This window comes from Cherax quadricarinatus, chromosome 33 (assembly GCF_038502225.1).
Source record: "Cherax quadricarinatus isolate ZL_2023a chromosome 33, ASM3850222v1, whole genome shotgun sequence".
NCBI classification, from domain to species: domain Eukaryota; kingdom Metazoa; phylum Arthropoda; class Malacostraca; order Decapoda; family Parastacidae; genus Cherax; species Cherax quadricarinatus.
The window spans coordinates 4,541,456-4,563,281 of NC_091324.1; the positions used below are offsets into that span (position 1 = coordinate 4,541,456).

A 21,826-nucleotide genomic window follows, 5' to 3' on the forward strand; every position below is an offset into this window, starting at 1 on the left:
GTTGTTAGTGCTACTGGTTTGTTAGTGCTACTGGGTTAGTGCTACTGGGGTAGTGCTACTGGGTTGTTAGTGCTACTGGGTTAGTGCTACTGTGGTGCTAGTGCGACTGTGTTGCTAGTGCTACTGGGTTGTTAGTGCTACTGGGTTAGTGTTACTGGGGTGCTAGTGCTACTGGGTTGTTAGTGCTACTGAGTTGCTAGTGCTACTGGGTTGTTAGTGCTACTGGGTTAGTGCTACTGGGTTGCTAGTGCTACTGGGTTGCTAGTGCTACTGGTTGTTAGGGCTACTGGGTTGCTAGTGCTACTGGGTTAGTGCTACTGGGTTGCTAGTGCTACTGGGTTGCTAGTGCTACTGGGTTAGTGCTACTGGGTCGCTAGTGATACTGGGTTAGTGCTACTGGGTTAGTGCTACTGGGTTGTTAGTGCTACTGGGTTAGTGCTACTGGGTTGTTAGTGCTACTGGGTTGTTAGTGCTACTGGGTTAGTGCTACTGGGTTGCTAGTGCTACTGGGTTGTTAGTGCTACTGGGTTGCTAGTGCTACTGGGTTAGTGCTACTGGGTTGCTAGTGCTACTGGGTTGTTAGTGCTACTGGGTTAGTGCTACTGGGTTGCTAGTGCTACTGGGTTGTTAGTGCTACTGGGTTAGTGCTACTGGGTTGTTAGTGCTACTGGGTTGTTAGTGCTACTGGGTTGTTAGTGCTACTGGGTTAGTGCTACTGGGTTAGTGCTACTGGGTTGCTAGTGCTACTGGGTTGTTAGTGCTACTGGGTTAGTGCTACTGGGTTGTTAGTGCTACTGGGTTGTTAGTGCTACTGGGTTGTTAGTGCTACTGGGTTAGTGCTACTGGGTTGCTAGTGCTACTGGGTTGTTAGTGCTACTGGGTTGCTAGTGCTACTGGGTTGTTAGTGCTACTGGGTTGTTAGTGCTACTGGGTTGTTAGTGCTACTGGGTTGTTAGTGCTACTGGGTTGTTAGTGCTACTGGGTTGTTAGTGCTACTGGGTTGTTAGTGCTACTGGGTTGTTAGTGCTACTGTTGCTAGTGCTACTGGGTGCTAGTGCTACTGGGTTGCTAGTGCTACTGGGTTGCTAGTGCTACTTGGTTGTTAGTGCTACTGGGTTGCTAGTGCTACTGGGTTAGTGCTACTGGGTTGTTAGTGCTACTGGGTTGTTAGTGCTACTGGGTTGCTAGTGCTACTGGGTTATTGCTACTGGGTTGCTAGTGCTACTGGGTAGGTGCTACTGGGTTGCTAGTGCTACTAGTGCTACTGGGTTGCTAGTGCTACTGGGTGCTACTGGGTTAGTGCTACTGGGTTGCTAGTGCTACTGGGTTGCTAGTGCTACTGGGTTGCTAGTGCTACTGGGTTAGTGCTACTGGGTTGCTAGTGCTACTGGGTTGTTAGTGCTACTGGGTTATTAGTGCTACTGGGTTGTTAGTGCTACTGGGTTGCTAGTGCTACTGTTAGGCTACTGTTAGTGCTACTGGGTTGTTAGTGCTACTGGGTTGCTATTGCTACTGGGTTGTTAGTGCTACTGGGTTAGTGCTACTGGGTTGCTAGTGCTACTGGGTTGTTAGTGCTACTGGGTTGCTAGTGCTACTGGGTTGCTAGGGCTACTGGGTTAGTGCTACTGGGTTGCTAGTGCTGGGTTAGTGCTACTGGGTTGTTAGTGCTACTGGGTTGTTAGTGCTACTGGGTTAGTGCTACTGGGTTGCTAGTGCTACTGGGTTGCTAGTGCTACTGGGTTGTTAGTGCTACTGGGTTGTTAGTGCTACTGGGTTGTTAGTGCTACTGGGTTGTTAGTGCTACTGGGTTGCTAGTGCTACTGGGTTGTTAGTGCTACTGGGTTAGTGCTACTGGGTTGTTAGTGCTACTGGGTTGCTAGTGCTACTGGGTTGTTAGTGCTACTGGGTTGTTAGTGCTACTGGGTTGTTAGTGCTACTGGGTTGTTAGTGCTACTGGGTTGTTAGTGCTACTGGGTTGCTAGTGCTACTGGGTTAGTGCTACTGGGTTGCTAGTGCTACTGGGTTGTTAGTGCTACTGGGTTAGTGCTACTGGGTTGCTAGTGCTACTGGGTTGCTAGTGCTACTGGGTTGTTAGTGCTACTGGGTTGCTAGTGCTACTGGGTTGTTAGTGCTACTGGGTTGTTAGTGCTACTGGGTTAGTGCTACTGGGTTAGTGCTACTGGGTTGCTAGTGCTACTGGGTTGTTAGTGCTACTGGTGCTACTGTTGTTAGTGCTACTGGGTTGTTAGTGCTACTGGGTTGTTAGTGCTACTGGGTTAGTGGGTTGCTAGTGCTACTGGGTTGGTGCTACTGGGTTGTTAGTGCTACTGGGTTGTTAGTGCTACTAGTGCTACTGGGTTGTTAGTGCTACTGGGTTGTTAGTGCTACTGGGTTGTTAGTGCTACTGGGTTGTTAGTGCTACTGGGGTTAGTGCTACTGGGTTAGTGCTACTGGGTTGCTAGTGCTACTGGGTTGTTAGTGCTACTGGGTTGCTAGTGCTACTGGGTTGCTAGTGCTACTGGGTTGCTAGTGCTACTGGGTTGTTAGTGCTACTGGGTTGCTAGTGCTACTGGGTTGTTAGTGCTACTGGGTTGCTAGTGCTACTGGGTTGTTAGTGCTACTGGGTTGTTAGTGCTACTGGGTTGCTAGTGCTACTGGGTTGTTAGTGCTACTGGGTTGCTAGTGCTACTGGGTTGTTAGTGCTACTGGGTTGTTAGTGCTACTGGGTTGTTAGTGCTACTGGGTTGTTAGTGCTACTGGGTTGCTAGTGCTACTGGGTTATTAGTGCTACTGGGTTGCTAGTGCTACTGGGTTGTTAGTGCTACTGGGTTGTTAGTGCTACTGGGTTGCTAGTGCTACTGGGTTGTTAGTGCTACTGGGTTGTTAGTGCTACTGGGTTAGTGCTACTGGGTTGCTAGTGCTACTGGGTTGTTAGTGCTACTGGGTTGCTAGTGCTACTGGGTTGTTAGTGCTACTGGGTTGTTAGTGCTACTGGGTTGTTAGTGCTACTGGGTTGCTAGTGCTACTGGGTTGTTAGTGCTACTGGGTTAGTGCTACTTAGTGCTACTGGGTTGCTAGTGCTACTGGGTTGTTAGTGCTACTGGGTTGCTAGTGCTACTGGGTTGCTAGTGCTACTGGGTTGCTAGTGCTGCTGGGTTAGTGCTACTGGGTTGCTAGTGCTACTGGGTTGTTAGTGCTACTGGGTTAGTGCTACTGGGTTGCTAGTGCTACTGGGTTGTTAGTGCTACTGGGTTGTTAGTGCTACTGGGTTGCTAGTGCTACTGGGTTGCTAGTGCTGCTGGGTTAGTGCTACTGGGTTGTTAGTGCTACTGGGTTGTTAGTGCTACTGGGTTGTTAGTGCTACTGGGTTGCTAGTGCTACTGGGTTGCTAGTGCTACTGGGTTAGTGCTACTGGGTTGTTAGTGCTACTGGGTTGCTAGTGCTACTGGGTTAGTGCTACTGGGTTGTTAGTGCTACTGGGTTGTTAGTGCTACTGGGTTGCTAGTGCTACTGGGTTATTGCTACTGGGTTGCTAGTGCTACTGGGTTGTTAGTGCTACTGGGTTGCTAGTGCTACTGGGTTAGTGCTACTGGGTTGTTAGTGCTACTGGGTTGCTAGTGCTACTGGGTTAGTGCTACTGGGTTGTTAGTGCTACTGGGTTGTTAGTGCTACTGGGTTGCTAGTGCTACTGGGTTAGTGCTACTGGGTTAGTGCTACTGGGTTGTTAGTGCTATTGGGTTGTTAGTGCTACTGGGTTGTTAGTGCTATTCGGTTCGTGCTACTGGGTTGTTAGTGCTATTCGGTTGTTCGTGCTACTGGGTTGTTAGTGCTATTCGGTTGTTCGTGCTACTGGGTTGTTAGTGCTACTGGGTTGTTAGTGCTACTGGGTTGCTAGTGCTACTGGGTTGTTAGTGCTACTGGGTTGTTAGTGCTACTGGGTTGCTAGTGCTACTGGGTTGTTAGTGCTACTGGGTTGCTAGTGCTACTGGGTTGTTAGTGCTACTGGGTTGCTAGTGCTACTGGGTTGCTAGTGCTACTGGGTTGTTAGTGCTACTGGGTTGCTAGTGCTACTGGGTTGTTAGTGCTACTGGGTTGCTAGTGCTACTGGGTTTCTCGTGCTCCTGGGTTAGTGCTACTGGGTTCCTAGTGCTACTGGGTTGTTAGTGCTACTGGGTTGCTAGTGCTACTGGGTTGTTAGTGCTACTGGGTTGCTAGTGCTACTGGGTTAGTGCTACTGGGTTGCTAGTGCTACTGGGTTGCTAGTGCTACTGGGTTGTTAGTACTACTGGGTTGTTAGTGCTACTGGGTTGCTAGTGCTACTGGGTTGCTAGTGCTACTGGGTTGTTAGTGCTACTGGGTTGCTAGTGCTACTGGGTTAGTGCTACTGGGTTGTTAGTGCTACTGGGTTGCTAGTGTTACTGGGTTAGTGCTACTGGGTTTAGTGCTATTGGGTTGTTAGTGCTACTGGGTTGCTAGTGCTACTGGGTTGCTAGTGCTACTGGGTTAGTGCTACTGGGTTGCTAGTGCTACTGGGTTGTTAGTGCTACTGAGTTGTTAGTGCTACTGGGTTGCTAGTGCTACTGGGTTGTTAGTGCTACTGGGTTGTTAGTGCTACTGGGTTGCTAGTGCTACTGGGTTGCTAGTGCTACTGGGTTGTTAGTGCTACTGGGTTGTTAGTGCTACTGGGTTGTTAGTGCTACTCTGTTGCTAGTGCTACTGGGTTGCTAGTGCTACTGGGTTGCTAGTGCTACTGGGTTGCTAGTGCTACTGGGTTAGTGCTACTGGGTCGCTAGTGTTACTGGGTTAGTGCTACTGGGTTAGTGCTATTGGGTTGTTAGTGCTACTGGGTTAGTGCTACTGGGTTGCTAGTGCTACTGGGTTGTTAGTGCTACTGGGTTGCTAGTGCTACTGGGTTAGTGCTACTGGGTTGGTACTTGGGTTAGTGCTACTGGGTTGCTGGGTTGTTAGTGCTACTGGGTTAGTGCTACGGGGCTAGTGCTACTGGGTTGCTAGTGCTACTGGGTTGCTAGTGCTACTGGGTTAGTGCTACTGGGTTGCTAGTGCTACTGGGTTGTTAGTGCTACTGAGTTGTTAGTGCTACTGGTTGTTAGTGCTACTGGGTTGCTAGTGCTACTGGGTTGTTAGTGCTACTGGGTTAGTGCTACTGGGTTAGTGCTACTGGGTTGCTAGTGCTACTGGGTTGTTAGTGCTACTGGGTTAGTGCTACTGGGTTGCTAGTGCTACTGGGTTGTTAGTGCTACTGGGTTGCTAGTGCTACTGGGTTGTTAGTGCTACTGGGTTAGTGCTACTGGGTTGCTAGTGCTACTGGGTTGCTAGTGCTACTGGGTTGTTAGTGCTACTGGGTTGCTAGTGCTACTGGGTTGTTAGTGCTACTGGGTTGCTAGTGCTACTGGGTTGTTAGTGCTACTGGGTTAGTGCTACTGGGTTGCTAGTGCTACTGGGTTGTTAGTGCTACTGGGTTAGTGCTACTGGGTTGCTAGTACTACTGGGTTGTTAGTGCTACTGGGTTAGTGCTACTGGGTTGCTAGTGCTACTGGGTTGTTAGTGCTACTGGGTTAGTGCTACTGGGTTGTTAGTGCTACTGGGTTGTTAGTGCTACTGGGTTAGTGCTACTGGGTTGCTAGTGCTACTGGGTTGCTAGTGCTACTGGGTTAGTGCTACTGGGTTGTTAGTGCTACTGGGTTGTTAGTGCTACTGGGTTTCTAGTGCTACTGGGTTAGTGCTACTGGGTTAGTGCTACTGGGTTGCTAGTGCTACTGGGTTGTTAGTGCTACTGGTTTGCTAGTGCTACTGGGTTGTTAGTGCTATTGGGTTGTTAGTGCTACTGGGTTGCTAGTGCTACTGGGTTGTTAGTGCTACTGGGTTAGTGCTACTGGGTTAGTGCTACTGGGTTGCTAGTGCTACTGGGTTGTTAGTGCTACTGGGTTGCTAGTGCTACTGGGTTGTTAGTGCTACTGGGTTAGTGCTACTGGGTTAGTGCTACTGGGTTAGTGCTACTGGGTTGTTAGTGCTACTGGGTTGTTAGTGCTACTGGGTTGCTAGTGCTACTGGGTTGTTAGTGCTACTGGGTTGCTAGTGCTACTGGGTTGCTAGTGCTACTGGGTTGTTAGTGCTACTGGGTTAGTGCTACTGGGTTGTTAGTGCTACTGGGTTGCTAGTGCTACTGGGTTGTTAGTGCTACTGGGTTAGTGCTACTGGGTTAGTGCTACTGGGTTAGTGCTACTGGGTTGTTAGTGCTACTGGGTTAGTGCTACTGGGTTGTTAGTGCTACTGGGTTGCTAGTGCTACTGGGTTGTTAGTGCTACTGGGTTGCTAGTGCTACTGGGTTGTTAGTGCTACTGGGTTGCTATTGCTACTGGGTTGGTGCTACTGGGTTAGTGCTACTGGGTTGCTAGTGCTACTGGGTTGTTAGTGCTACTGGGTTGCTAGTGCTACTGGGTTGTTAGTGCTACTGGGTTGTTAGTGCTACTGGGTTGCTAGTGCTACTGGGTTGCTAGTGCTACTGGGTTGTTAGTGCTACTGGGTTGTTAGTGCTACTGGGTTGCTAGTGCTACTGGGTTGCTAGTGCTACTGGGTTAGTGCTACTGGGTTGTTAGTGCTACTGGGTTGTTAGTGCTACTGGGTTGTTAGTGCTACTGGGTTGCTAGTGCTACTGGGTTGTTAGTGCTACTGGGTTGCTAGTGCTACTGGGTTATTGCAACTGGGTTGCTAGTGCTACTGGGTTGTTAGTGCTACTGGGTTGCTAGTGCTACTGGGTTGCTAGTGCTACTGGGTTGTTAGTGCTACTGGGTTGCTAGTGCTACTGGGTTGTTATTGCTACTGGGTTGCTAGTGCTACTGGGTTGTTAGTGCTACTGGGTTGCTAGTGCTACTGTGTTGCTAGTGCTACTGGGTTGTTAGTGCTACTGGGTTGTTAGTGCTACTGGGTTGCCAGTGCTACTGGGTTGTTAGTGCTACTGGGTTGCTTGTGCTACTGGGTTAGTGCTACTGGGTTGCTAGTGCTACTGGGTTGTTAGTGCTACTGGGTTGTTAGTGCTACTGGGTTGCTAGGGCTACTGGGTTAGGGCTACTGGGTTGCTAGTGCTACTGGGTTGTTAGTGCTACTGGGTTGTTAGTGCTACTGGGTTGTTAGTGCTACTGGGTTGTTAGTGCTACTGGGTTGTTAGTGTTACTGGGTTGCTAGTGCTACTGGGTTAGTGCTACTGGGTTAGTGCTACTGGGTTGTTAGTGCTACTGGGTTGTTAGTGCTACTGGGTTGTTAGTGCTACTGGGTTGTTAGTGCTATTGGGTTAGTGCTACTGGGTTGTTAGTGCTACTGGGTTAGTGCTACTGGGTTGTTAGTGCTACTGGGTTGCTAGTGCTACTGGGTTGTTAGTGCTACTGGGTTAATGCTACTGGGTTAGTGCTACTGGGTTGCTAGTGCTACTGGGTTGCTAGTGCTACTGGGTTGTTAGTGCTACTGGGTTAGTGCTACTGGGTTAGTGCTACTGGGTTGCTAGTGCTACTGGGTTAGTGCTGCTGGGTTGCTAGTGCTACTGGGTTAGTGCTACTGGGTTGCTAGTGCTACTGGGTTAGTGCTACTGGGTTGCTAGTGGTACTGGGTTAGTGCTACTGGGTTGTTAGTGCTACTGGGTTATTGCTACTGGGTTGTTAGTGCTACTGGGTTGTTAGTGCTACTGGGTTGTTAGTGCTACTGGGTTAGTGCTACTGGGTTGCTAGTGCTACTGGGTTGTTAGTGCTACTGGGTTGTTAGTGCTACTGGGTTGTTAGTGCTACTGGGTTGCTAGTGCTACTGGGTTGTTAGTGCTACTGGGTTAGTGCTACTGGGTTGCTAGTGCTACTGGGTTGTTAGTGCTACTGGGTTGCTAGTGCTACTGGGTTCTTAGTGCTACTGGGTTGCTAGTGCTACTGGGTTGCTAGTGCTACTGGGTTGCTAATGCTACTGGGTTGCTAGTGCTACTGGGTTGTTAGTGCTACTGGGTTGCTAGTGCTACTGGGTTGTAGTGCTACTGGGTTGCTAGTGCTACTGGGTTAGTGCTACTGGGTTGCTAGTGCTACTGGGTTGTTAGTGCTACTGGGTTGCTAGTGCTACTGGGTTGCTAGTGCTACTGGGTTGCTAGTGCTACTGGGTTGTAGTGCTACTGGGTTGCTAGTGCTACTGGGTTAGTGCTACTGGGTTGCTAGTGCTACTGGGTTGTTAGTGCTACTGGGTTGCTAGTGCTACTGGGTTGCTAGTGCTACTGGGTTGCTAGTGCTACTGGGTTAGTGCTACTGGGTTGCTAGTGCTACTGGGTTGCTAGTGCTACTGGGTTGTTAGTGCTACTGGGTTGCTAGTGCTACTGGGTTGCTAGTGCTACTGGGTTGTTAGTGCTACTGGGTTGTTAGTGCTACTGGGTTGCTAGTGCTACTGGGTTGTTAGTGCTACTGGGTTGTTAGTGCTAGATAAGGGACAATTCCAAAATTTTTGCTTATATCAATACTCCAGTTTAGAGTGATATCGATATTTTTCTTTACATTATATATATTGAAAATTTTGGTAACCAAGTTCACTATATCAGGAAATGGTTATTACACAATTTGTATTAACCCAGTGAAGTTAAGTATTAAATAACGTAATTTTTCATTAATATAACAGTATTATTGTAGCCCCCCATCCCGCCCCCCATCCCGCCCCCCATCCCGCCCCCTGAAGCTGACAGAGAAAAATATATATATAAAATATCTGACTCTATCTACATATTTAATAATCTGATGATGGCATAGAGATTAGGAAAATAAAAATCTGGATAATTTCTATATTTGAAACATGAAGCTGAAGCATCAAACATTTTTATAATATTGTTTATCTAAAGTAAAAAAACCAGGTTAGTTTTGTAAACAAAATGTTTATTATTGTAACAACTTGATATTGCACATTTAAAATTATAGTTAAGAACTTTATCAAACTCTATTATTAAAATGAATTAACTGACGCATTTCTATAATTTATATATAACATTTTTTTTGTAATTATAAAGCAACGCATTGAAAAATAGAAAAAAACATGCACTGTTCTGATTGATATTAAACATCAACAATATATATACATTCTAACACCTGTAATTAAAATAACCTATGTACACACACATACACACACACACACACACACGTGAAGCAGTATCGCTAAATAGTGCTCCCAGGATTTAGCGTTTTAGTGGCTGTCCTAAGATATTATTAGCGGTCATCGTACGTGAGTGAATCAGTGAACATACCTACAAGAGTGTAATAGCTTTCAAGAGTGCGAATAATGTGATAAGATCAAGAATTTTACAATTTAAATTTGAATGAAATTTGAGTGAGGGAGGGTAGCAGTCAGCTGATCAGGCTGCTGGTCGCAGTGTTGACACAAAATATCCAAACAGTTAATTGGGTTAACGGTGTGATCTGAAATATTAACAAATACATATGTTGGTTGATTATAGCAGCAGTGTAGTGATAAGGTCATAAAAGAGTGATTAAGTAAATACTGAAAGTAAGAAAAAATTAGTCAATCCCCAGCTGTTGGTGTTGTGAAGGTAGCTAACATCATCAGACTTGTTATGACCATAATACTGTACTAAAGAAAAAAGAGGGAATACCAAGTCTTAAAAGAAAAAGAAAATAAAAACTTGAATGCATGATAAAGTTCCTGAAGGAGTTACAAATTGAAGGAGTTGATAGCAGCCGACCAGCAGGAACCTCCATTGTTGTGCAGACGACATCACTTGCCTATTTGTGGTTAATTTTGGTTAGTGTCTAAAGTCTCAGTGTCTCGCCCTGCTGGTTGTATGCTATACCATCTCTCTCTCCCTATTTCAGTACCAGGAGATAGATAGTGGTTAGTAAATTATCTAAATATCGCCAGGTAAACTCCAGAAGAGTTGTGTAGCCTAGTGAACCCCCCCCCCGTTTTTCTGAGGGACAAGCTAGTAAACAAGTACGCACATACAAACACACGTGTGCACCCGTAATTATTGTTATAATAAACAGTATATATTAATAAGGAATTGAGTGAGAAAAAATAATCCTATAATCTTCAAAAAGTAAAGTAGCGTAGTGTGCGGAGATCTGGGCCGGGAGAGTACCGGTGAAACAACAACAATAACAAATAGTGTTAACGTAACCCCCCCCCCTCTTTTTCAAAGAACGACAAGCTAGTAAACACACACACACACACAAACACAAGTGTACGCAATTAATATTATATAGTATATATTAGTGCATATTAATAAGGAATTGATTGTAAAAATTTTTTTTTATAATCTTCAAAAGAGTAGCGTAGCCTAGTATGCGCACGCACACCCACACACCCACACACACCCACACACACCCACACACACCCACACACACCCACACACACCCACACACACCCACACACACACACACACACACACCCACACACACCCACACACACCCACACACACCCACACACCCACACACACCCACACCCGCCCACACACCCACACACACCCACACACACCCACACACCCACACACCCACACACACCCACACATCCATACACACCCACACACACCCACACACACCAACACCCACACACACCCCCACACACCCCCACACACACCCCCACACACACCCACCCACACCCACCCACCCACACCCACACACCCACACACCCACACACCCACCCACACCCACCCACCCACACACCCACACCACCCACCCACCCACACCCACCCACACACCCCCACACACACCCACCCACCCACACCCACCCACACACCCCCACACACACACCCACACACACCCACACACACCCACCCACACACACACCCACACACCCACTCACACCCACACACACCCACCCACACACCCACCCACACACCCACCCACACACCCACACACCCACCCACCCACACACCCACCCACACACCCACCCACACACTCCCCCCCCCCCACACACACACACACGCAACACACACACAACACACACAACACACACACACACACACACACACACACACACACACACACACACATATTGCCAGACTCAAACATTCACTCCCCCCCTCCCCCACCGACATCTCACTCCTTCACCTGATCCCTCCCCTCCCTCTTTCAACCTTCCCCTCCCCACCTCTCCCTCTCCCACTCACCCACTTGCTTCACTCTCCTTCCCACTCCCCCTCCCCACTACTCTCCCATATAGCCACAGTTCCTCCTCTACCTCCCCCCCACACTCTGACATATACAATACTAACCTAACATACAGAATTACATAGGTTTCCCACTCTGAGGCAATCAGGATAAAAAAAATGGGTTGCCAGAGAGCAACAAGAAAACCCAAGGGACAGGAGGAGGGAACTGCAAAGGAAGATTGGGCAGCAGAGCTCACAAAAAGGGAACAAGAATGGGAAAAGAAACTAGAAGAACTTAGCATGAGAATGGAAGAGAGGATAGACATGGAAAGCAGGAAGTGGGAGGTGAAAGTCAAAGCAGCAGAGGCCAGGATACAGAGCTTAGAAGAGGAACTGGAAAATCTGAAACAGCCTAAAGAACTAAAGAACATTTTGGGATTGACAACAGAGACCGCTACCTCAGCCACAAATAAGGGGACTGTAGGGACAGAAGGAGCAAAACTGCATGTAGAAGCTCTATCAGTGGAGACTGTAGTAAATGAAAGAGCTAAGCTATATGTGGAGGCCCTAAAAGACCACAACAGAGCCCAGGGAAAGCCGAGAAGGGAAAATGACAGGCCACTGAGCCCATGTACAGTAGCTAGTGAAACTGAAGAAAGGAAAGCTGCAATGGAGGAAATCAAATTGAATGAGGGGATACACAGGGATATGCAGTGGGAGAATGAAAGGGTGAGGTCAGTCTTTGTGTATGGGCTACAGGAAGTTGAAGGGAAAACATATGAAGCAAGAAAACAAGGGAAAAAAAAGCAATTGAAAGCATCATGAAAGTAATCGGAGAAGACGACATGACCCAGCTGGAAAATTTTCGGAGAATAGGGGGGTTTGTAAAAAAAAAGAACCCGGCCAGTGAAAGTGACCTTCAAGGCAGAATCGACTCACTCGGAACAGGATACTGTGGGAGAAAGCACGATTAAGGGACATGCCGGAATACAGGAAGGTGTATCTCGACCGCGACAGAACACAAGACGAAAGGCGGAAACTGAGAGAGATGATACAAAGGCGAAAGGAGGAAAGAGAGGGGATGGAGAAGACAGACAGGAGATCCCAGACACAGGAAGAAGATCAAATACAACCTCCCTCACAGCTTCCTATAGAAGCCTCCCAACCAGGTCAACCCCAGTGCAGCCAAACACTCTAAACCAAAACACCCATGTCATATCAAATGCCCCCACCCACTACATTACAAACTCCACCCCCACAGCAACCACCCATAGTTCCTTATCAGGTCTCCCACTTCCCCAACCCCAATACACCTCCCAGACCACAGTCTTAGAAAAGAAGTTGAAGGTATGGTATACAAATGCAGATGGAATAACAAATAAGTATGAGGAGTGGCATGAAAGAATCAAGGAGACATCCCCAGACATAATAGCACTCACAGAAACAAAACTCACCAGAATAATAACAGATTCAATCTTTCCACCCGGATATCAAATCCTCAGGAAAGACAGAGGGAGGAGAGGGGGAGGAGGAGTTGCACTGCTCATTAAAAGCCAGTGGGGTTTTGAGAAAATGGAAGGAATGGATGGCACGGGTGAAAGGGACTACTTAGTAGGAACAATCCAGTCTGAGGGACATAAGGTGATAATTGCAGTAATGTACAACCCACCACAGAACTGCAGGAGACCAAGAGAAGAATACGATGAGAGCAACAGAGCCATGGTCGACACACTAGCCGAGGTGGCCAGGAGAGCACATGTGGGGGGAGCAAAGTTACTAGTTATGGGTGATTTCAATCACAAGGAGATTGACTGGGAAAACCTGGAGCCCCATGGGGGTTCCGAAACATGGAGAGCCAAGATGATGGATGTAGTACTGGAAAACCTCATGCATCAACATGTTAGAGACACTACCAGAGAGAGAGGAGAAGATGAACCAGCAAGACTGGACCTTGTATTCACCTTGAGTAGTTCAGACATCGAGGATATCTTGTATGAAAGGCCCCTGGGAGCTAGTGATCATGTGGTTCTGTGCTTCGACTACATAGTTGAGCTCCAAGTGGAGAGAGTAGCAGGAATAGGGTGGGAAAAACCAAAATACAAAAGGGGGAACTACTCAGGCATGAGGAACTTCCTTCAAAACATTCAGTGGGAGAGGGAACTGACAGGAAAACCAGTACAAGAAATGATGGACTATGTGGCAACAAAATGCAAGGAGGCAGAGGAGAGGTTTGTTCCCAAGGGAAACAGAAATAATGGGAAGAACAGAACGAGTCCTTGGTTCACCCAAAGGTGTAGGGAGGCAAAAACTAGGTGTACTAGAGAATGGAAAAGGTACAGAAGACAGAGAACTCAGGAAAATAAAGAGATTAGCCGAAGAGCCAGAAATGAATATGCACAGATAAGAAGGGAGGCTCAGCGACAATATGAAAATGACATAGCATCGAAAGTCAAGACTGACCCGAAGCTGTTGTACAGCCACATCAGGAGGAAAACAACAGTCAAGGACCAGGTAATCAGACTGAGGAAGGGTGATGGGGAATTCACAAGAAACGACCGAGAGGTATGTCAGGAGCTCAACACGAGATTTAAAGAAGTATTTACAGTGGAAACCAGTAGGACTCCAGGAAATCAGAACAGGGGGGTACACCAGCAAGTGCTGGATGAGGTACATATAACCAAGGAGGAAGTGAAGAAGCTGCTATGCGAACTTGACACCTCAAAGGCGGTGGGACCAGACAACATCTCTCCGTGGGTCCTTAAAGAGGGAGCAGAGATATTGTGTGTGCCATTAACAAAGATCTTCAACACATCATTTGAAACTGGGCAACTCCCTGAGGTATGGAAGATGGCAAATGTAGTCCCAATTTTTAAAAAGGGAGACAGACATGAGGCACTAAACTACAGACCTGTATCACTAACGTGTATAGTATGCAAGGTCATGGAGAAGATCATCAGGAGGAGAGTGGTGGAGCACCTGGAAAGAAACAAGTGTATAATTGACAACCAGCATGGTTTCAGGGAAGGAAAATCCTGTGTCACAAACCTACTAGAGTTTTATGACAAGGTGACAGAAGTAAGACAAGAGAGAGAGGGGGTGGATCGACTGCATTTTTTTGGACTGCAAAAAGGCCTTCGACACAGTTCCTCACAAGAGATTACTGAAAAAGCTAGAAGATCAGGCACACATAACAGGAAAGGCACTGCAATGGATCAGAGAATACCTGACAGGGAGGCAACAACGAGTCATGGTACGTGACGAGGTGTCAGAGTGGGCGCTTGTGACAAGCGGGGTTCCACAGGGGTCAGTCCTAGGACCTGTGCTGTTCTTGGTATATGTGAACGACATAACGGAAGGGATAGACTCAGAAGTGTCCTTGTTTGCAGATGATGTGAAGTTAATGAGAAGAATCAAATCGGATGAGGATCAGGCAGGACTACAAAGAGACCTGGACAGGCTACAAGACTGGTCCAGAAACTGGCTCCTTGAGTTTAACCCTGCCAAATGCAAAGTCATGAAGATTGGGGAAGGGCAAAGAAGACCGCAGACACAATATAGTTTAGATGGCCAAAGACTGCAAACCTCACTCAAGGAAAAAGATCTGGGGGTGAGTATAACACCGAGCATATCTCCTGAGGCGCACATAAATCAGATAACTGCTGCAGCATACGGGCGCCTGGCAAACCTACGGATAGCGTTCCGATACCTCAATAAGGAGTCGTTCAAGACACTGTATACCATTTACGTCAGGCCCATACTGGAGTATGCAGCACCAGTTTGGAATCCACACCTAGTCAAGCACGTCAAGAAATTAGAGAAAGTGCAAAGGTTTGCAACAAGACTAGTCCCAGAGCTACGGGGATTGTCGTACGAAGAAAGGTTGAGGGAAATCGGCCTGACGACACTGGAGGCCAGGAGGGTCAGGGGAGACATGATAACGACATATAAAATACTGCGCAGAATAGACACGGTGGACAAAGACAGGATGTTCCAGAGATGGGACACATACACAAGAGGTCACAATTGGAAGTTGAAGACTCAGATGAATCAAAGGGATGTTAGGAAGTATTTCTTCAGTCATAGAGTAGTCAAGTCGTGGAATAGTCTAGAAAGTGAAGTAGTGGAGGCGGGAACCATACATAGTTTTAAGGCGAGGTATGATAAAGCTCATGGAGCAGGGAGAGAGAGGACCTAGTAGCAATCAGTGAAGAGGCGGGGCCAGGAGCTATGACTCGACCCCTGCAACCACAAATAGGTGAGTACAAATAGGTGAGTACACACACACACACACACACATACAAACACACACACACACACATACACACACACATACACACACACACACACACATACACACACATACATACACACACACACACACACACACATACACACACATACACACACACATACACACACACATACACACATACACCCACACACACACATATATATATATATATATATATATATATATATATATATATATATATATATATATATATATATATAATTTTTTTTTGTATTAACACGCTGGCCGATTCCCACCAAGGCAGGGTGGCCCGAAAAAGAAAAACTTTCACCATCATTCACTCCATCACTGTCTTGCCAGAAGGGTGCTTTACACTACAGTTTTTAAACTGCAACATTAACACCCCTCCTTCAGAGGGGTGTTAATGTTATATACATAGTTAAAAATTCTCAAACAGAAGTTGAAGATGAACATCTCCCCATTTTTGGAAGTGTGTGTTCCTATGAGGAGAGTTGAAGTTCCTTCCAATGTTGAACAATGTGTCACTCTGCTGAAGAGGAAGAGGAACTCAGATATTTATTGACCAGGTTTGCCAGAGATGAAAAACTGTCGTTGTTTTCTCTCCACTAGAGTGGATTTCTTTCTTTAATAACACCAGTGTCATATTGTCTATTTCTGTTTTTATGTTTGTGACAACACGAATACTAGTGTGTGATTGTTTTTGGATGCTGTTTTTTGTGTGTGTGGTTTGGAAAAGGATCCTGAGGCAGATGTTTGTGAAGTGCTGCTGTTGAGAATGTTGGCTATAATTACATAACATTGATCAAAATCAAACTGGTCAAGTTCTTCATTCCTTGTTACAACATCTTGACTCAAAAAAAAAAAAAAAGACATACCACGGGCGGGGTTCGAACCCGCTATCAGAAAGTCTTAAAACTCCAGACCCCCACGTTAGCCACTGGGTCAGCTGGCTACAATAAAATTCATCCAACTAGGAATATACACCATAGGAAGGTTAGCATAGGCACCACTGTGACCACAAATGCAAGTTTTTACAGACGAATCTCCAGCTAGCGTGGCCGTGACGAACTCTAGCTCAAGTCCCCTCAAAGCCGTCAAGATAACTCACGAAATCGTAATGACACGATTACAAACAAACCATACCACGGTTAAGGTTATGATTTCGTGAGTCATCTTGACTCTCTTCTTCAGATTCGTTGCTGCTAGATAATCACTTTCACTGCGACCTTTCAAACTGCTGAATTCTTTCCTGAGTTTCTTTCAGCTCATTCTCAATACCATCAAGGTTTGTTTTGCATAACTTATCCACTGAAGTGACACTGGAGAAGTTATTCTTACATCGGGGATCTGAAAATGTACTTGAATATCGTGTTGTTAATATTAACAGTTTCACAGCTAATAGACTGCTACCCAGACGTGTTAATCTCTTATCACTCGAAGCCTTGTTGAAGAAATGTTTCAAATATTGTTCTTGCGTCAGTATTTCTGAGCCCAGACAATTTTTCTCGCGAAGACGAATGGCTGTGTTGTGTAATATTTTCAACAAAGAAGATATATCTCAGCAATAAGATTCCACTTCCATCAAATGGAAGAGGATTTGTTTTCCATTGGCCCTTATGATCTAATGTTAAATAAGTTATTCCAGTCGGTAGGTACGACGTCTGTTTGTGTTTTGATAGATCATATTGTTCTTGAAGATTCTCTAGTTTACTTCAGGCAAGAGGACAGTGACATTTTGTCCTCAGTTACCAGTGACATCCTCTAAACAACAAAAAGACACAATACCGTGACTGGAACAATACACAAATAATTCGTACACAGGAAAAAGAAGCTTATGACGACATTTCGGTCCGATTTGAATCATTAACTAGTCTTTTTATTTTTGTGCTACTTCAGAATAGTCATAGATAACTAGTTGAAGTTGGGAAATATCGCAAACTGCTACATCCTGTCTGTTCAGTTCCTTTGACAACATTGACAACATTATTCCTTGCTGTCAAACGATTTTTGGAAGCTGGTGTGTTGAATTTACGCACTGTTGTTTTTTAATGATCTCTGTGATGTTAGCTGCTGTGTGGGATCCAGGAAATGGCAACGCTCCAGGGACAACAGTCCTAGGAAGAAAGTCTAGGGTGAGGCAGTGTCCAGCACAACTCAGGCGTCACGCTGAGTCACATGTGACGGTGTGTAGTTTAACTAGTCATTAACCAGTCCTCACCCAGCTCTTAGCCAGTAGTCAACTAGTCTTTAACTAGTCCTCACCCAGTCTTCAGTCAGTCTTCTGCCAGTTCTCGGTCCACAGTCAGTTCTAGGTCAGGCCTCACCAAGCCCTCTTCCATTCCTCGCCCAGTCCTCAAACAGTCTTCAACCAGTCTCACCATTCCTCACCCAGTCCTCAGTCTTCAACCAGTCTCACCAGTCCTCACCCAGTCCTCAATCCTTAATCAGTCTCACCAGTCCTCAACCAGTCTCACCAGTCCTCACCCAGTCCTCACAGACCTCAACCAGTCTCACCAGTCCTCATCCAGTCCTCAGTCCTCAACCAGTTTCACCAGTCCTCACCCAGTCTCACCAATCCGCAGACAGTCCTCAACCAGTCTCACCAGTCCTCAGACAGTCCTCAACCAGTCCTCAGACAGTCCTCAACCAGTCCTCACAGTCCTCAAACAGTCCTCAGACAGTCCTCAGTCCTCAACCAGTCTCACCAGTCCTCACCCAGTCCTCAGACAGTCCTCAACCAGTTTCACCAGTCCTCACCCAGTCTCACCAGTCCTCACCCAGCCCTCAGACATTCCTCAACCAGTCCTCAGACAGTCCTCAACCAGTCTCACCAGTCCTCAGACAATCCTCAACCAGTCTCACCAGTCCTCAGACAGCCCTCAACCAATCTCACCAGTCCTCAGGCAGCCCTCAACCAATCTCACCAGTCCTCACCCAGTCCTCAGACATTCCTCAACCAGTCCTCAGACAGTCCTCAACCAGTCTCACCAGTCCTCAGGCAGTCCTCAACCAGTCTCACCAGTCCTCAGGCAGTCCTCAGACAGTCATCAGCCAGTCTCACCGGCCCTCAGACAGTCCTCAGACAGTCCTCAGATAGTCTTCAACCAGTCCTCAGACAGTCCTCAACCAGTCCTCAGACAGTCCTCAACCAGTCCTCAGACAGTCCTCAACCAGTCCTCAGACAGTCCTCAACCAGTCCTCAGACAGTCCTCAACCAGTCCTCAGACAGTCCTCAACCAGTCTCACCAGTCCTCAGACAGTCCTCAGACAGTCCTCAACCAATCTCACCAGTCCTCAACCAGTCCTCAGATAGTCCTCAACCAGTCCTCACAGTCCTCAACCAGTCCTCAGACAGTCCTCAACCAATCTCACCAGTCCTCAGGCAGTCCTCAACCAGTCTCACCAGTCCTCAGGCAGTCCTCAGACAGTCCTCAGCCAGTCTCACCAGTCCTCAGACAGTCCTCAACCAGTCCTCAGACAGTCCTCAACCAGTACTCAACCAGTCCTCAGACCGTCCTCAACCAGTCTCACCAGTCCTCAGACAGTTCTCAGACAGTCCTCAGACAATCCTCAACCAATCTCACCAGTCCTCTACCAGTCCTCAGTCCTCAACCAGTCCTCAGACAGCCCTCAACCAATCTCACCAGTCCTCAGACAGTCCTCAGATAGTCAACCAGTCCTCAGACAGTCCTCAACCAGTCCTCAGACAGTCCTCAACCAATCTCACCAGTCCTCAACCAGTCCTCAGTCCTCAACCAGTCCTCACAGTCCTCAACCAGTCTCACCAGTCCTCAACCAGTCCTCAGACAGTCCTCAGATAGTCCTCAACCAGTCCTCAGACAGTCCTCAACCAGTCCTCAACCAGTCCTCAGACAATCCTCAACCAGTCCTCAGACAATCCTCAACCAATCTCACCAGTCCTCAGACAGTCATCAGCCAGTCTCGCCAGTCATCAACCAGACATTAACTAAAGATCACGTCCAAAGATGGTGCTATTCTTTACCACTGATAAATAAAGAAAACGTACATCGTCGCAAATAAATAACGTATGGCTTCTTAAAAATTAAATAAAAATTAATAAAAAATAAAGATAACGATGTATTTTGGTAGCTGGGAGTTCTGGGAAAGGCATCCCTGTATCCCACAAGCCCAGCCTCCTCTACCTTAATGCACTTTTAATCAATCAAAAAAGAAGCGCTAAACCTACAAGGGACATACAGCACACTTTTAGTACAATAGAAAATAAAATAGAAAAAATGTGTATGCGTGTATATATGTGCATACATATACATACTTTTGCGTATGCGTGAATTGCTGTATAGCCATGCCTCTGTACGCGTGTGCACATGTGTGCGTGTGTATACCGTGTGCGTTCGTATGCTTGTTCCTATGTATTCTTGTACCTATGTATGCTTGTACCTATGTATGCTTGTACCTATGTATGCTTGTTCCTATGTATGCTTGTTCCTATGTATGCTTGTTCCTATGTATGCTTGTTCCTATGTATGCTTGTTCCTATGTATGCTTGTTCCTATGTATGCTTGTTCCTGTGTATGCTTGTTCCTATGTATGCTTGTACCTATGTATGCTTGTACCTATGTATGCTTGTTCCTATGTATGCTTGTACCTATGTATGCTTGTACCTATGTATGCTTGTACCTATGTATGCTTGTACCTATGTATGCTTGTTCCTATGTATGCTTGTTCCTATGTATGCTTGTTCCTATGTATGCTTGTTCCTATGTATGCTTGTACCTATGTATGCTTGTTCCTATGTATGCTTGTTCCTGTGTATGCTTGTTCCTATGTATGCTTGTACCTATGTATGCTTGTTCCTATGTATGCTTGTCTTATGTATGCTTGCATTTGAGTACGTATGTACGTGCATCTGAATGCATGTACGTATGTACAGTTGTGCACTTTTGAGTATGCATGCATGTGCGTATGTACGTGAGCGCTCATGCACGCGTTCGTATTATTGTGTGCTCACCTAGTTGTAGTCACCTAATTGTGGTTGGAGGGGTCGAGTCACAGTTACTGACACCGCCTATTCACTGGTCGCTACTAGGTCACTCTTCTTCCTCCGTGAGCTTTATCATACCTCTTCTTAAAACTATGTATGGTTCCTGCCTCCACTACTTCACTTCCCAGACTATTCCACTTCCTGACAACTCTGTGACTGAAGAAATACTTCCTAACATCCCTGTGATTCATCTGAGTCTTCAACTTCTAACTGTGTCCCCTTGTTACTGTGTCCCATCTCTGGAACATCCTGTCTCTGTCCACCTTGTCGATTCCTCTCAGTATTTTATATGTCGTTATTATATCCCCTCTATCTCTCCTGTCTTCCAGTGTTGTCAGGTCGATTTCTCTTAACCTCTCCTCGTAGGAGAGGGACTAGTCTTGTTGCAAACCTTTGCACTTAATCTAATTTCCTTACATGCTTGGCAAGATGTGGTGTGTGTAGGTGTTCGTGTGTTTATGTGTTCGTCTGCCTATGTATGCACAAAACATGTCCTCAGTTATCTGTCGTAGATATAAAATTCTCCGTTGTAGATATAAAATTATCAGTGGTAAATGTAAAATTATCTATGGTAGGTATAAAATCATTCGTGGTAGACGTAAAATTATCCGTAGTAGATATAAAATCTAAATTGAATTTGAAAGCGTGTGGTGGTGGCGGTTCGGAGTCAACTTCGCTTCTTCTGACTGTTCGAAGCACTTGTGAATCCTTTCCACTTGGTGGTTAATCTCTCATACACCCACAAGCTCACCGGCCGTGCCTCGTGTACTGCGGTATGCGTACCGCACAAGTGATAAGTGGTAATGAATCTAGTTAATACCAGAAATGGGCTGACAAGTGTCATGTAAGAAGTAGAGGTGTCCATCGGTCAAAGTGGTTCGTGAGAGCTCGGAGCTCCGAAGCTGAAGTTTACCGATCACAGCTGTCAGCTGTGTTCAGTGCGCCAGGCGCTTCCAGGGAGAGAGGGTGTCTGCGCAGCACCATTACGTTAAAGAGAAGTTTTTGTGTATGTATATATATATATATATGTTTATATATATATATATATATGTATGTGTATATATATAAATATATATAAATATATATATATATATATATATATATATATATATATATATATATATATATATTTATTGTAACCATGAACGAGTGGTATTGAATCAATAATAACACTGCGACTAGCCGAGGGTTCGAACATGTCGTTTTGGCCCGCCTCATAGCTAAAATCCCATGTGACGCTCTAACCCACAGCACCACGCAATCGTACAAGAATCAAGCACTCAGCAGAGCTAGGTGTTTTACTGTGATCCGAGGACATACGGTGGTGTAGGTGCCTCTAAGCTAATTTCCTTGTAATCCCCGTTTGGTGTACTAGCCTCCACGAGCAGTGTTGCCA

At 46.3% G+C, this 21,826-nt stretch overlaps 1 protein-coding gene and 1 long non-coding RNA gene across 2 annotated transcripts in view; one reads left to right on the top strand and one right to left on the bottom strand.

Annotated features, from left to right (window-relative positions):
- LOC128693824 (uncharacterized) overlaps positions 1-21,826 on the bottom strand; it is a 398,273-nt gene that overhangs the window by 64,949 nt on the left and 311,498 nt on the right. The window lies entirely within an intron of this gene.
- LOC138853537 (uncharacterized) overlaps positions 21,386-21,826 on the top strand; it is a 402,016-nt gene continuing 401,575 nt past the window's right edge. The window contains exons 1-2 of the long non-coding RNA XR_011392707.1: positions 21,386-21,436; positions 21,682-21,826. The exon at positions 21,682-21,826 is cut by the window's right edge and continues 344 nt beyond it. This is a non-coding gene — a long non-coding RNA (uncharacterized lncRNA). The remainder of the gene's footprint in view (positions 21,437-21,681) is intronic.